Genomic DNA, 16,843 nt, shown 5'->3' on the forward strand with positions numbered 1-16,843 from the left:
AACTTCCACCCCCACTATCTCACCTTTATGATAACAGTAAGAGGCAAGAGAGGTGCAAATTCTAACCCAGGAGCTTCAACACTGCTTGAGCAGGGCTCTGCTCTACAAAAAAAGTGCAGACACACCCTCCCTAAGGTCACCAATCACATTACTGTCAGCTCTAATAAAAGCTGACCTCAGACCTTGTGTGACTTCACCTCTCTGCAGCATTAGCATGATTGGCCATGCTCCATTTTATTTATTTATTTATTAAGATTTTATTTTTAAGTAATCTATACAGCCGATGTAGGTCTCGAACCTCTGACCCCAGGATCAAGAGTCCCACACTCCACCAATGGAGCCAGCCAGGTGCTCCTCACCACTCCATTTTAGATCACTCCTCTGTTGTTTTCTGAACTCTCTCACCTCAGCTGCAGAGGTGCTCTATACCTCCTTCTCAGTCTCATTTTATTGCTCTTTCTCCTAGTGACATAGGGAGCTAGAGAACAAAAGGGAAGAACTAGTCTGGGGGTAGAAATCAGTTAGTTTAGGGGCACCTGGGTGACTCAGTTGGTTAAGCGTCAGACTTTGGCTCAGGTTGTGATCTCGAGGTTCATGGCTCTCTGCTGTCAGCATGGATCCCACTTCAGATCCTTTGTCTCTCTTTCCCTCTGGCCCTCCCCCACTCTCTCTAGCACACACTCTCTCTCAAAAATAAACATTTTTTAAAAATTTGTGAAATCAGTTTATTTTCTGGGAAAATTGAGTCTGAAGTGTAAATATAGATCTCCAATTAGATAAACATATACAATGGCTGGAGCTCTGGCAGTCATTTTGGACCATGAAGACAAAAGCCACACCCTATGGATGGAGGAAGTGGAATTGGAAAGAGCCTGGATCCCCAATGACAAGGAGCTCCGTCTCAAACTACTTCCTGACTTCTTTTACATAGATAGAACTGAGCTTCTGTTTTTTAAAAGCCACTTACTGGATTTTGGTTTTTGCAGCCTAATCCAAATTACCTACAAAATAAGATTCAAACATAACCAGTGACTTGGCCCCTGCTTACCCTTCCACTTCATCTCTTCCCATAGCATTTCACCCCTATTCACTTGTACTTTGTTCCCAGCCATTTCAAACCACTTGTAGTTCTCTGAATACACTTTTGTGTCTTTGCGTGTGTTTATCAGTGCTCCTGTTGGTGTCATGGAGAAAATGCCGTTAGCCTATCTCTACCCTCCTTGAATTGGAGTCTCTGCAAAGACTCCTACCCAGGCAACACAGTATTCTAGGAATTCCACAACATAAACCAGGCTGACAACAAGATGAGCTCTTAACTTGTGCAAAACGTGTCCCAAATAATCCATAGTTATTCTGAAAATAAAAGCTAGTATTTTTTTAAGATCCACCAGAGGGAGACAAACTGAAAGAAAACAGGTAGAAAGAATTCAGAAGCAAAGCAAGCACATTTGAAGCCTTCTAGATTAAGATTTAAAGAAAATGATTAACTCGTACTAATTAATGGTCTCTTAGGATACAAATCTATTACAATTTAGCCAATTTCATAACTTTTTACTTGTTAAAACATGGGCTATATTCTTCTGCTTTGTAGGTGTTCGTATTTAGTTGCATTTGGGGTCAGTAACAAAAAAGTGCAGTAAGACTATAAAAATTAATCATTTTAAAGTCCAAAGGAAAGGGGCACCTGGGTGGTTCAGTTGTTTGAGCTTCTGACTTTTTTTTTTTTTTTTAACGTTTTATTTATTTTTGAGACAGGGAGAGACAGAGCATGAACAGGGGAGGGTCAGAGAGAGGGAGACACAGAATCCGAAACAGGCTCCAGGCTCTGAGCTGTCAGCACAGAGCCCAACGCGGGGCTCGAACTCAAGGACCGCGAGATCATGACCTGAGCCGAAGTCGGCCGCTCAACCGACTAAGCCACCCAGGCGGCCCTGAGCTTCTGACTCTTGATTTCAGCTCAGGTCATTACCCCAGGGTGGTGAGATCAAAATCCGAGTTGGGATCTGCGATAAGTATGGAGCCTGCTTAAGATTCTCATTCTCTCTCCTTCTCGCCCCCTCCCCTACTCCTATTCTCTCTCTCTCTCTCTCTCTAATATAAATAAATAAAGAAGTAAATAAGTCCAGAGGACAAACTGGAAGTTGAGGAAAAGTGGTAAGAGCACAGCAGCTGAATTCCAGCTATGTCTCTGTCATAACTTAATGATAGGACCAGACTAGTCTCTGCTGCCATTTTCTTACCTGTGAAACACAATTACTGCATTAACTAATTATAGCTAGCAAGTATTGGCTCCCTTCTTTAGGCGAGATATATACATGATCTCATTTAATCTCCATAACCCTATAAGGTAGGTACTATTACTGTAGTTATTGCTGCTTTACAGATAAGGGGAACCTGAGTTCCCAGGAAGTTAAATAACTTGCCTGATACTGTACACTTATTAAGTCACAGGGCCAGGTTCAGGAATCAGGAAATTGGACACCATTGCCTGTGCTCCACACCACTGCTCTTTTTTTACGAAGATTCTTTCTGGTTCTCAAATTTCTGTGACTTTATGATAAGCATAAGAGTGAAACAAACGGGGGCGCCTGGGTGGCTCAGTTGGTTAAGTGTCCGACTTTGGCTCAAGTCACAATCAAGCCCCATGTGTTGGGCTCTGTGCTGATGGCTCAGAGCCTGGAGCCTGCTTCAGGTTCTGCGTCTCCCTCCCTCTCTGCCCCTCTCTCACTTGTTCTCTGTCTCTCTCTCTCTCTCGAAAATAAAATAAACATTAAGGGGGAAAAAAAGACTTAAACATAAAGATAGTTTAAAATCTGTCATAGTTTGTATGTTCTTTCTAAATCCTAACACACGTTAGACCAAGAGCCTTGGAAGTATGTACCATAATATGCTTGTACTTTTTGATATGGTCTCATCATGAAATCTGTATGAATTCAGCTGTGATCACTCAGAGACACATTCTAAATACATTTAGCAATACTATCAGTAGTTTAAAAACAAACAATTACATTAAGCTAGTAATCCTTTTTTAATATAAAAAGAAAAGAACTCAGGGATTAGTAAATGTTCCAGCAGCTCTTTTCTCTTTGTATCATACTGGTTTCATTCCAGAGAAGATTAGTAAGACTTAAAAACCATTGGCAGCCCCGAGGCCTATTGGGTAACCAGTTTTTATATAAAGGAAGCTCTAGGGTTCACTTAGGAAGAACAGTTTTTTTAAAAAGGCCAGTTTTGACTTTCGTCGGTATCTTCTTCCCATGGTACTTTGCCAACATGGCCCAAGGTCATTGTCTACATTCTGTTGAAAAAATTTTGCTGATGCTTCCAAGTAGAATTTGAAGGGGTTCAGGACAGGCCCCCCAGAATGTGCCACTTTGGTGTGCGGATTATTTTGAGTTGAAAGCAATCAAGACTCTGCTAGCTCAAGAGAAAGTTTTGCCTTTCCCTTAACTACCTAGATGAATCTAAATGGATGGGGGGAGGTGGGGAAGGGGGGGAGTCTTTCCAGAACAAGGGTTATTACCAGAGATAAATTTTATCTGAGTAACCCATCATATGGCAGGGCAAACACCTAATTACCAAACATCTACTCTCCTTATTATCCTGTGAAGTGCATTCCTTTTTTTTGAAATCACAGACCCTTAGCCCCTTTTCTTTGGTTCAGGATGACATATATACTTCATTTTGCTTGATTGGCTTTGGAATTTCCATGCTATATAGATTCTCTGTACGTATGCTATTAAATTCAATTTTCTCCTGTCAATCTGTCTCATGTCAATTTGGTTCCCAGTCCAGCTAGATGGACCATGAAGGGGACAAGAATTCTTGCTCCCCAAACAGGGGACAGGACATTCTTGCTCTCCCCAAAATTGTAGCTGCTTTCCCAAAGGGAATGAAAAATAAGACTAACTTACCTTTTGACAAGTATAAAAAAAGATGAGATGGTCTCAGAAAGAATGTTGAATATGTGTAAATCACTCAGCTGTCCATATTAACCCGCAAAGAGTTTATAATCTCATTTCTTTTATTGGTTAAATTTCAACCCCAGTACTGTCTAGAATGCCTAGAATGGTCTAGAATGATGTACATTCAGCTGTGTTTATAATCACTCTTCGGTTTGTGTGTTCATATAAATCAGTGTTCTCATTTAAAAAACAGCATGAAAAAGATTGTGCCAAGTGATTGCTACTTATATTTGTGGTTTTAAGAGAGCAGTTGCCAAGTGGGAAGCCACCTGGATTACAAGAATTACATACGTCCTCAGTCTTTCCAGAAGGGAGAAAAGGGAGTGTCTCTCCAGTTTTGTAGCTTCATGAATAATTCCACACCCATCCGCATGCCTTTACCCGTTTGCATAAGGCTTTTTTTTGCTTTTTCTTTTTTTTAGTTTAGGCCACAGTCTGTTCTCTGAGTCACTCAGGAAAAAAAGAAATCCACAAAGAGAAAGAGTTTTACATGTTTTTTTTCCAAACACAATGATCTGGGGCACAACAGAGTTTAGTGTTCTCCTTAGATTAACATTTTCTCGGTTTCCTCTAGCATACAAAGATGAGTAAATGATGGCATTTTGCTGTCTTCTATGAGGAACAGTGTTTCACAAGCCATGGTGGAGGTTTAAATGGACTGTATGGGCTTAATTCACGTGAAACTGTGCCTAAATAATTTGTCTTGTTCACTCTGTCCTTTATTCATCCCCAGCTGCGTTTCTTAAATATTATTAATTAAATTTCTGTACCACAAGCCTTTCATTGGCCCCAAATATCCACTCTAATTGACAACAGTTTAGCTTGAGCAGTTCGAGATTATATTCCTGAGAAAAGAAAATGAAAACAGACTCCTAGTTTATCGGTTTGCTCCCCCTCTCCAGAAATCTAATAAAGGGATGCAAACTGCTACCCTAGAAATCCATTCCACTATTTGAAAATCGAAAGCAGGCTGTCCAATATAAGCTACATGTGAATTTTAAATTCTCTAGTAGCCATATTAAGAAAATAAAAAGGGTAGGGGCGCCTGGGTGGCGCAGTCGGTTAAGCGTCCAACTTCAGCCAGGTCACGATCTCACTGTCCGTGAGTTCGAGCCCCACGTCGGGCTCTGGGCTGATGGCTCAGAGCCTGGAGCCTGTTTCCGATTCTGTGTCTCCCTCTCTCTCTGCCCCTCCCCCGTTCATGCTCTGTCTCTCTCTGTCCCAAAAATAAATAAACGTTGAAAAAAAAAATTAAAAAAAAAAAAAAGAAAAAGGGTAATTCATTTTAGTAATATATTTTATTTAACCCAGCATATCAGAAATATCATTTTAATACACAATCCACCTAAAAATCATTAGTGAGATTATGTCCTTTTCTCAGACACACGGTATGTATTTCACACTTACAGAACCAGCCACATTTAAGTGCTCAATAGCCACAATATCGAACAGGGTAGGTCAAAAGGATCTGTCTCTCTTTCTTTCTCTCATTGCATACAGGAATGAGAGAGCAGGGCTCTAATATGTGGGTTCAAACATTATTTAGTCAGGGGTGCCTGGGTGGCTCAAGGTGGTTAAACATCTGACTTTTCATTTTGGCTCAGGTCATGATCTCACAGAGATGAGATCAAGCCCCGTGTCAGGCTCTGAGCTGACCATGCAGCCTGCTTGGGATTTTCTCTCTTCTTCTTTCTGTCTCTCCCCCGTTTGTGCCCTCTCTTTCTCTCTCAAAAATAAATAAACTTAAAAAAAATTTTTTTATTTAGTTAATCATGAGAGGATTGCACTCTACCCAGATGACAAAAGGACAGAACACTATGTCTCCCCATTTCTCTGACCATGTGCTTCATGGCCTCTCTTCATACTTCCCTGGGACTTCATATACCCCTGCTAATGGTAGGTCTGTGGTTTGAGGCTGTTTGTGACTTCATGAAATTGAGCCCACTCCGTGCTCATGTATGCCAGACTGTGCTCAATTAATGCTAGCTTCAAAATCATTCCATTTCCTTTTCCCCAGCTCAGAATCCCTGCTCTCTCCCTGCATGAATTTAGTATCCTTATCGCAGAAATACCCAGCAAAGTACCAAGTCAGCAAAAGAGTGAGGACAAAGCATGAAAAGGATTGTGGGGACCCCGGTCTGAAACTCCAGACACCTGAGCCAAAGTTTATTTTTTATTTTTTATTTTTTTGAGTAAACTCCATGCCCAACGTGAGCCTCAAACTCACGACCCAAGATCAAGAGTTGCACACTCCGACTGAGTAGACGGGTGCCCATGGGCCCTGAGCCAAAATTTAAAGATTCTTCTTGTACTGAGCTCAGGAAAAGGATGAAAAATGCCTTTAAAAAATATTATGGCAGGGGCACCTGGGTGGCTCAGTCAGTTAAACGTCTGACTTCGACTCAGGTCATAATCTCACAGTTCATGAGTTCGAGCCCTGCTGTCAGTGTGGACCCTGCTCTGGATCCTCTCTCTCTGTACCCCCCTCCTCTCTCAAAAATAAGTAAATATTTTTAAAAAATTATTTAAAAATATGTGTATTATGGCACATTCCTGAGCTCCAAATCAACCTTTCCCATTGTTTCTCTTGCTCCCCTCTGCCACTCCCCGACTGCCTTTTTTTTTTTAACATAATGTTCCATTTCAGCATATCTACAAGCCCAGGATTACACCCAGGATTCTAAATGAGATGTGAGAAACTCATTTACGTGGAGGAACCATTACTTCCTCTGCTCTATGAGGAAATCCCCTGTTTGCAACTAGACTCTCCATGATCTTATTATGCAGCCCTAGGACTCTTTCCTCATTATTGTCAGCAATTCTAACAATTAAGACTTCACTTAAATGTATTATGGATTCTACTCTAATGCATGATCTTCCAGCTTTGCGAGACTGAATTTCATTAGCCTCGTTTCTGCCCATTTCCCTAAACTGTTAAAATCTTTAGTAATCTGGCCCATTCCTGGAATGTAGCAACTGATACTCCTTCATCACGGGTTCATCTGTAAATTTACCTTCTTACCTGAGTGCACAATGCACTCAATTCTCCCTTTGTGTTAAAAATACCTAGCACAGGGTAATAAGGATAGCACACTGCCGGCAGGGGCCCTGCTTTTCTAGGCTGGGGGTGTGGTCTGAATGTGGGGTACCTGGCCCTGGACCATCTGAGCTGTGCTCCTGACTTCTCCCCGCTCTGCACCTTGGAGTTGTAAGGGGGATGGGGAATCCTTTTCACATTCCCAGAGGTTTCTCTTCATTCCAATCTCCCTGCCCTGCTCTAACCCTCAGCTCCGGCCACACTTTCCTTTCTGCTTCCATTTCTAGGGAGGGGAGAGGTTTTGACTGAGAAATTAAATCCACGCAGTGGGTATGGGGATTCTCTTTCTCTTCACTGTCCCTCCCACCCCTTCCACATTCCTCCCTCTTCTCCCCACCCCTGAACGTACTCAGAGCAACAACAGAAATGCCAGCTTTAATGATGGCTAGTAATGCCTCTCAGTACCAATTTTGCTGTTCACCTGGGTGCTCTGGGTTGATGCTTTGCCCCACTCAGTGCCGGTGGGGGTGAGGGAGGGTGGGGAGAGGGGGGAGCTGAGCTTTAACCTGGTGTCCGTCTCCCACCTCCTCCCCTGTTTTGTGTTTAACCACAATGGCTGAGTCTGTTTGGTGACAAAATGGTAAAACTGGAGTTTGAATCCAGGCCTTTGTGCCCCAGGCTTGTGTCGAGATCAGAACCAGGCTTCGAGGAAGATGAGCAGACAAGCGTGTGTGATTGTGGGAAGCAGACAGAAGCAGGGCGGGTGTCTGAGGCAGGCGGGCCAGGTAAGGTCACTGTGTCGGTTCAAGCGTGAGGTAATGAGGAACCTGGTTAACACCAGGGGCAGAAACAAGGCAGTCAATGTGACAGACATCTCGAGGTGAGGAGTAATACAACTTGGGAACCTATCATATGAGAGTTGGGAAAGAGGGGGTGAGCAGCGGATACTGAAAGACCACGGAGCAGGTTGTCAGGAGGTGCCAGGAGGCCCAATCAAATCCATTAAGCCTGTTAGATTCTGTATCCTCTTTGTAAACTGATGTGGTTGGACAAACTGTCCCTCAATTACTTTCTACAGCTAGGGCTCCTTGGCTTTAATAGACGGCTGTGCTCTTCTCAACAAGTATTAAGCATTAAGCAATGCCCATCAACGTAAGATGTGTTTTCAAGAAACTGGCCAGTCTTCAGAGTGGTATAAGCATCATCTGAGGGATGGGGTCCCATGAAAGCACTCACACGAGAGGTGTCTCTTGCTTCTTTCACAGTAGATATCAGGAGCAAGACTTACTTAGACCTGGGCACCATATTCAACTCCCATGTGCTTCAGTTTTCCCATCAGTAAAATGGAAATGATAATAATAGTGACTACCATATTGGGTTGTTATAAGGATCAAATGAGTAAACTCATTTGCCTGGCACACAGCATTCAATACACTTGGTTATTGTCATTTCGTGTTTCTTGGTCCCTGAAGTCCCACTATTTAGTTTATCCAAATAGGACTTAATTGTTCCTTCGGGGGGGGGGGGGGGGAACAGGAAAAAAATTAAAGTAAACCATTTTCCCCAAATCACAGTATGAATTAACTCATTAGAGTCCTTCTGATGTGAGCTAGAGCAAATTTTAATCAGAAGGAAGCTGGAATGGGGGGTGTGGGGCAGTGGTGCTGATGAGGAAGGGGGCTTGGGGCTTGGACAGTCAGGCAACAGCAGGGGGAGGACAGAAATGGCACTGCAAGAGGAGGAGAGGGGTGCAGGGTGAGGAGGGGAGGACGCAAGGTTACCTTTGTTTCCCACGCACCGCACAGCCAGGGGGGTAGGAAGGTGTGTGGGGAATTGGTCACAGGTCTTGGAAAGCCAGGGTCCCGGCTGCCTGGTCCCCTCTCCTTCTCTGACTCTCTCAGGAGGCCTGGGCAGGGGGGGAATATAACCAGGCCTATTCTCTCCCTGGCCATAAAGAGAATGAGAAGGAGCAGCCATGGCAGCTAAGGGAAAAATAAAATAAAGGGCCCATGTGGCCAGCATCTCTGATAGCTATGGCTTCCACCTGTGTTCCTCCTTTCCACCAAAAAAGAAACGAACCGCTGGAGGAACAACACAATAATCTCAGCCCACTTCGGGGCTTCCCAATAAAACTGCACATCTTTTAAGGCTTTGTCAACCCATAACATCCAGGGGGGTCATTGCTGGAATAGGCTGTGGCCCGATCTCTCCGGATGAATGAAAATAATAACTTTCGGGACAAGTAGGTACAGTTTGTCACAATAGTTTCAGAATAGAATAAACGTTTAGTTCCTTGTTTCTAGAAACTTGGAAACAATCCTTCCAGATGTTAGTTATTTATTGTTGTTTTTTAAGTAGGCTTCGTACCCAACATGGGACTTGAACTCACAACCCTAGGATCAAGGGTCAGACGCTCTACTGACTGGGCCAGCCAGGCACCAGGTGTTTGGTATTTAATAATAACTCTCAACACACATTTTCTCTCCTCAGATGTAGCTGCTGGTGTCTGAATTCTAGCTTGTTCCAGTGTATCATGAGCCTCTGTCTTATAGTTAATGTTTAATATTTATACTAGACATATAGAATCAAACATTCCATCTTCACTTGGATGGTTTTCCTTTTAAAATATTGTTTTATGGTTGCAGGGCACCTGGGTGGCTCAGTCAGTTAAGCATCTGACTTCAGCTCAGGTCATGATCTCAAAGTTCATGGGTTCGAGCCCCATGTCAGGCTCTGTGCTGACATTTCAAAGCCTGGAGCCTGCCTTGGATTCTGTGTCTCCCTCTCTCTGCCCCTCCTCCACTCATTCATTCTCTCTCTCTCTCTCTCTCTCTCTCAAAAATAAATAAACATTAAAAAAATTTTAAATATTGTTTTATGGTTGGAATAATAATACCGTTTGTGTATTATTTTTAATATTTTTCATTTTTAAAATTCTTGTTCTGAACCGGGGATTTTAAAAACCATGCAATAGTATGTGAGGCAGTAGAGCACAATTTTCATAATCATATAGAGCTGGGCTTTAATCCATGCCTTAGTAGACTAGCTGTGTGATGTTGGAGAAGTTACTTAGCCTCTCTGTGTTCAGTCTCCTTATCTAAAAAATGGGATAATAATCGCTCCCATTACATGGAGTTGTTGTAAGAATTGCATGGTTAATGAATATGAAGCAGTTGGCACATAGTAGGTCATTAGTAAAAGCGACTTCCTTTTTCTACCACCGTAAAGGTTTCCACAGATACCAGGTTTCTGTTGCAATAACGTGGATAGCAAACACCTCCAAAATCTCAGTGGCTTAAAACAACTATGGCTCATAGCTCTGTGTGTTATTGGGGTGACTCTACGTCAGGCTGCGGGTAGAGGCTGTGCCTCTCTTTCTGGGAATAGGTTGAAGGGGCAGTGGCTAGCTGGCGTGCCTCTCACGGCACCCAGGATCACAAGAGGACAAGCCAAACCATGCAAGCTTATTTAAAACCTCTGCTCTTGTCCAAATCTGCTCTCCGTCCACTGGACGAAGTCACAGAGCCAAGCCCAAGCCAGTGGCCAGAAAGGTATACCCCACACCCCACGAGGTGGAGAGGGAGAGAAATGGCTGAATAGCAGTCTAATCTGCCACACCTGAGAGTTCAATTTTCGTAAATTTCTGAATTATGTATCAACAAGTAAAGAGAACTAGAGAACCCAGATCAAGATTTCATTACAATTCCTTTCCTAATATTTTAGGAGGAAAAAAACAACCGAGAATGTACATTAAAATATAATACAATTTGTTTACCAGCATTAATAAATACGGAAAGGGTTTTGAAACTATAAAGCCCAGTACGAATGTGAAAGGATTATTTTTCCATCTGATTTATTTCGTGACACAGTGATTCACTTTTATGGATGCTCTCTATAAATTGCCAAATATTATACATTGAATTCAGCTTTCCTTTTAACCATCATATATCCACAGTTTTTTAAGAAGGCATAGTCATATCATGTTATTTATAGTGTTTTTATTGTGTTATTTTATGTTTTACTAACATATGAATAGATTTTAAATGTTTTATTTTAAGTCATAGGCTATATACACCCTTGTCTAAGTATTCATTGAAAATATAGTACAGTACTGTACTAGGAGCTCTAGGGACTAAAAAAGTCTGCAAAATGATGCCATGGAAGAAATCAAAAGGCTTGGACTCTTGCCCTAGTCCTCCAACAGGCCATTGATATTCACACTTTCCATCTCTAGGGGCACTAAGAGGGGAAAAAGAAGTAGTCAACCAGGTGGTCGCTCTGGCTCCAAATGTTCTGTTTCTAGATAGAGGCTATGGTCCTGCTTTGTGAAGAAATGGGAATGCCCAGGGCATAGAGGAGGGAACTTGTATGTCATTTTATCTGTACAAAAACTCACAGGTGGTTCTGCACAGAAATTCTAGATCCAGGCTGTCTGGCTTTGAGTCCTGGCTCTGCCACTTACCTTGGGCATCTTAGGTAACCCCTCTGAACATCTATAAAATGTTGATTAAAAAAATAGTACCTACCTCATAAGCGTTTGTGAGGATTAAAATGAGTTAATCATCAAAAGTAGTTAGAACACTGCCTGATACCCAGGAAATGCACAGTGTTAGTTATTCATTGCCTCCATTTAACAGTTTAAAAGTTTGTGTGTGGTTATTTTGTTCCTTACAGAATCACTAAATAATTTTAATCTACAATAGTTCCTTTTTCACTCATCAGAGAAACAGTGCCTATTATCCAGTTAGAAAGGAAACCTAAGTTATTATCTTAGAAGTAATTCAATCATTAGCATCTCCAGTAGCTTTACATTGTGGATAAGAACCAGAGTCTATTTAAGAAAGACTGGTCTGCCGGGGTGGCTCAGTCAATTAGGCGTCCAACTTCCACTCAAGTCATGATTTCTTGGTTCGCCAGTTTGAGCCCCACGTCAGGCTCTGTGCTGATAGCTCAGATCCTGGAGCCTGCTTTGGATTCTGTGTCTCCCTCTCTCTCTGCCCCTCCCTCACTCATGCTCTGTTTCTCCCTCTCAAAAGTAAATAAACATTAAAAAAAATGTTTTAAGGTTAAATTTATATATATATATATATATATATATATATATATATAAAGGGAGTATATAAAGGGAGATTGAGGTAATATTACTCCCTTTATATATATATATGTGTGTCTGTATATGTATGTATATGTGTATGTATATATGTGTATATATTTATATATATATAAATTTATATATATAAAGTAATATTACCTCCCTTTATATATATATATATATATATATATATATATATGTGTGTGTGTGTGTGTGTATAAAGGGAATATATATGTATATATATAAAGGGAGTAATATTACCTCAATCTCTTTCAGTCCATTACAACTCCATCTAGGCTTGTATGCTTTTTTTTTTTTCACTCCCTACTAATGTTAGTAAGAAAAATCAATCAGAAAGGATATAGATAATCCTTATTTGATTTGTTTCTTCCCTTTCTTGACCTTTGATGATGTCTTCAGTCACCTCTACTTTCACTGATTATAGCATTCAAAACATAATCGTATCATTGGTTTCATTTTGTATTATTAAAAGCTTAGAAACTGGTCACTTAGTACTTAATTGATGATTATTTGCCATTATTAAAAATTCTATTAAATTCACAGACCCATTTTCATAATTACCGTTTTACTTTTTAGCATGTTTATTTTTTTTTTTTTAAGTTCATTTATTTTTAGAGAGAGAGAGCATGACACACATACAAAGCGGTGGAGAGGCAGAGAGAGAGAATCCCAAGCAGGTTCCACACTGTCAGAGCAGAACCCCACTCCGGGCTCGACCTCATGAACCGTGAGATCATGACCTGAGCCGAAATCAAGAGTAGGATGCTCAAATGACAGAGCCACCCAGGCGCCCCTAGCACGTTCATTTTAAATGCAATAGGGTAATGAAATAGTGTTTCTCCATCACAGCATAAAAGTTTACAGTAAGTGGCTACTATCTTGCTCTTTCAACCAATTAAAACACTGTCTTCATATTTATTTTTGGGGATCCTGCTCCGTCTCATGACATAGAAACATTATGAGCACAAAGCTAAGCCTTGATGCTCATGAAACCATGATAAACTTGTTCTCCTTTGTTATTGTCAAATAACGTCTGCCCTTCCCATACACACCCCTACCCACCACCAGCTGCAGGGAAACACCAGTGTTCCATGCTGTGTTCAGCACTGTCAGGATGCACCGTGAATACTAAAACGTAAGCCTGTACAGCACTGTAACCAAGGAGCTCAGAGAAGCCATGAGGAATGGCATTGCTACCGAAGATGCCAAACCATGTGAAGAGTTAACTGTTCAACCCAACATTCACTTCACTAGTTGCAGGAAACGCTCGAAAACTCACAGTGACCTTCTTGCACAACTCAAGGGCGGGGGCACCATTCATGTAGTTATGCTGCCCAGCAGCCCTATGAATTTGCTTTTATTTGTCCATCCTGGTTGGCTTTTGTAGAGACTAAAAAAAGAATTCAATCAACTAAAACTCCCCAATTACCAGCATTTTCTCAAGATTAAAAGAGCAGATAATAAAGCTCACGCAAATCTCAGAGACATGGTCTTTGCTTTCAAAGCTGTTGGTCTGATGTTTTCAGATCTTTAAAGAAGCTTGACTTTCTGTAAAAGACCTCAGTGTATGTTAATCATTAGCACTAAGGATCATAAGGTCTAGAATATCATAAAATGTCACCATCATTGTCTATCAACAAAGAGCTGTGCAGCAATGACATGGCCTGGATTTCTGGCAATTTAATAAATGTATAATTAATATGATGGATTTCAAACCTGTGCAAGACTGACCATATGAATGCATTTATACATTAGGGAAAAAAATCTTCTGTAAGATTGTGTCCATATTTTGGTATTAGAAAAAGTAGTTATCATAAACATGCATCTGATTTTGTGTTTGCGTTTTTTTAAAAACATAAATTGATTGAGTTTGTTAGTCTCACAAAGGCTACTGAGGCCTTTAATTTTTTAATAAGACTGGAAAAAGCAGTATTTTTGCAAAACAAAATGAGGATTAATAACTTAGTTATTTGAGAATACTATGTATACAAGAGTGAAACCACACTCAAAAATTAATCAAGAAGAGCTATGGAGGTTTTGGGCACCTGGGTGGCTCAGTTGGTTAAGCTTCTGACTCTTTATTTCAGCTCAGGTCATGATCTCACGGTTTGTGAGATCGAGCCCTGAGTCGGGCTCTGTGTTGACAGGCATAGAGCCTTCTTAGGATATTCTGTCTCTCTCTCCTTCTCTAGGTCTCTCTGCCCCTCCCCCACTGACCTCTCTCTCCTCTCTCTCTTTCTCTAGGTCTCTCTGCCTCTCCCCCACTGACCTCTCTCTCTCTCTTAAAATAAATAAACTTAAAAAAAGAAATCAAAGACATATAGTCCCAGCTCTCTCCTCCTCATGGGCTATCACATTTGCTTTCCTAATATTCTTCCAAAGATACTTCCTGTGTGTGTGTGTACATTTTATGTAAAATGGCATTTTTGATTAGGAGTTTTCTGTCTATTTTCGCATTCATAGAAACCATAAACTGTTCTGTGTGAAATGTCTTAAAAATCATAACAACTGTTTAAAAATATCCTGATTTCCTTTCTCTAAAGCACCACATTTAATGAAATGCACTCAGTTGCCTGACTCGTATGTCAGAGCAACTCTGTCAGTTCTAAAATGCTGCCCTAGTCTCAGAATTCACTTTACTATTATTATCTGATTCCAAGCACTTAAGGTTCTCCAGAATTCCAATGAAAATATTACCAGGATTCAAAATAGGAAAAAAAAAAATGCTAGCAACAGTCCCTCTTTAATTAAAATTGTCCCTCCACTAGCAGATTCTTTGCTTTCCTTTAGTTGTGCTGGGTGTTTGAGAGCTTACCAGTGACATAACAGTTCAGATTGCCAGCGGTTAATTATCAGTACTGTGAATGTGTTCATGGAAGTTCTGATGAACGTTTAATCTTTCAGCAATGGTGTTCGGTACTGTTCTAGTAGGCAGAGAAAGCCACAGCAGATGGTTCCGGCTTGTGAACAGCAGGTAGAAAGCTGTAGAGTGGACTCAGATGAAGGAGGGGTTCGGACACCAGCCAGAAGAACTCAGATTTAATGTTGCTGTCAACAGGAAACTGCTGAAGGTTTCTGAGATTATACTCTAAAAGTATGTTCCTGCTCTGGATTGGAGGAATATTGAGTGGCAGGGGATCAGGAATTAGAATGGCCAAAAATTCAGATTTGGGGTGACGGAGCCTTAGGCTTCTGTGGCAGCATAAAAATGTGGACATTTTGATAGAAAAATAGACAGGACTTGGTGACTAAGCAGAAATGGAGAAGAGGGAGAGAGATGAGTCAATGATGACACCACGATTCTGAACATGGCTTGGAAAGTGGTAGCACACAGGCAGTAGGAAGTCACAAGGAGGGAATTTGACTTTTTTGTAAGGAACCTGATAAATTTGGCTCCAGACAGAGTGAATTTGAGCCAAAAGTTTGGTGGAAAGTTGAAGATGTGTAACTAAGGCACAAGTCAAAGGATAGGATTGGAGATTTTATATATATGTAAAATATGTATATGTGTATATATATATATATAATTATATATATGTAAAATATGTATATGTGTATATATATAATTACAAATTATATAAATTTATATATATATATTTATATATATATAATTTTTTTTAATAGAATATTTCAAATACATCAGACATAGACCAAACAGTAAAGAACCCCATCATCACCTGGCTTCAGTAATGATCAGGTCTTAGCCAACCTTGTTTCATCCAGACTCTCCACCCCATATTATTCTGAAGCATATTCCAGACATGGAGAGACAGATTTAAAAGTATGAAGTACAGGGGCACCTGGCTGGCTCAGTCGGTAGAATATGTGATTCTTGATCTCGGGTTGTGGGTTCAAGCCCCAGGTCAGGTGTACAGATTATGTAATAAAAAACAAAAGTATGAAGCACAGAAAACATAGATTTGGAAAGACCGCAGAGAAGTTTAAAGGACACCCTCTCATCTTACAAATGAGCAACGCTAAAGATTAGAGATGGTAATGAATTTCCACTAGTTTAAAAAAAAAATACAACTGTGGAGCTATAACTGGAACCCAGTTCTCTGCAAACAGTTTTGTCAACTTTTCATCGTTGAAATGAAATGAGAAAAATAAGGATGACATGTGAATTCTTCAGAAAGCTAAAATTCAAAACATTACTGTTTGTAAACATTTTACAAATTACTCTTTGTAAACATATTTATAAAGTTAACGTTTGTCTTGTATTCACTTCATTTGTAATTCTGTCAAATAACACCACGGGTGCCATACATCCTAAAATAGAACGACAACATAGGCCCTCACACTAACAGTGCAACAAGAAAACTGCTTACTTAATTATCGTTTGTTGGTTTTCATACCGTGGCCCTCCAGCCTCCGGGGCCACTGTAAGCGTGCCTTGGAGACAACAAAAGGGTCCTATCTGTCTGGAGTCGGTTTACTTTTGGCTGCCAGGAAAGTCACCTTGAATGACACATCACTTCTCAGACCATGCCTCCCTACATTTGTAGAGCAACCTTTGTGTTGATTGTGGTGAGCAGAAAATATAACAAGGCAGTAAGAGGTGTATATAAATTCCATAGAAGGATGCAAGCTGAGTAACATTCAGCCTGCACAAAAAAAAAAAAGTTTTATCAGAAAATACAACAGTTCATGGGTCCAACTTAGATTTAACTTTTTACTTAATCAGTGTGAGTCATAGTTTAAATATCTGGCAATGTTCTTTGCGAAGAT

This window comes from Prionailurus bengalensis, chromosome E4, assembly GCF_016509475.1.
Source record: "Prionailurus bengalensis isolate Pbe53 chromosome E4, Fcat_Pben_1.1_paternal_pri, whole genome shotgun sequence".
Taxonomy (NCBI): domain Eukaryota; kingdom Metazoa; phylum Chordata; class Mammalia; order Carnivora; family Felidae; genus Prionailurus; species Prionailurus bengalensis.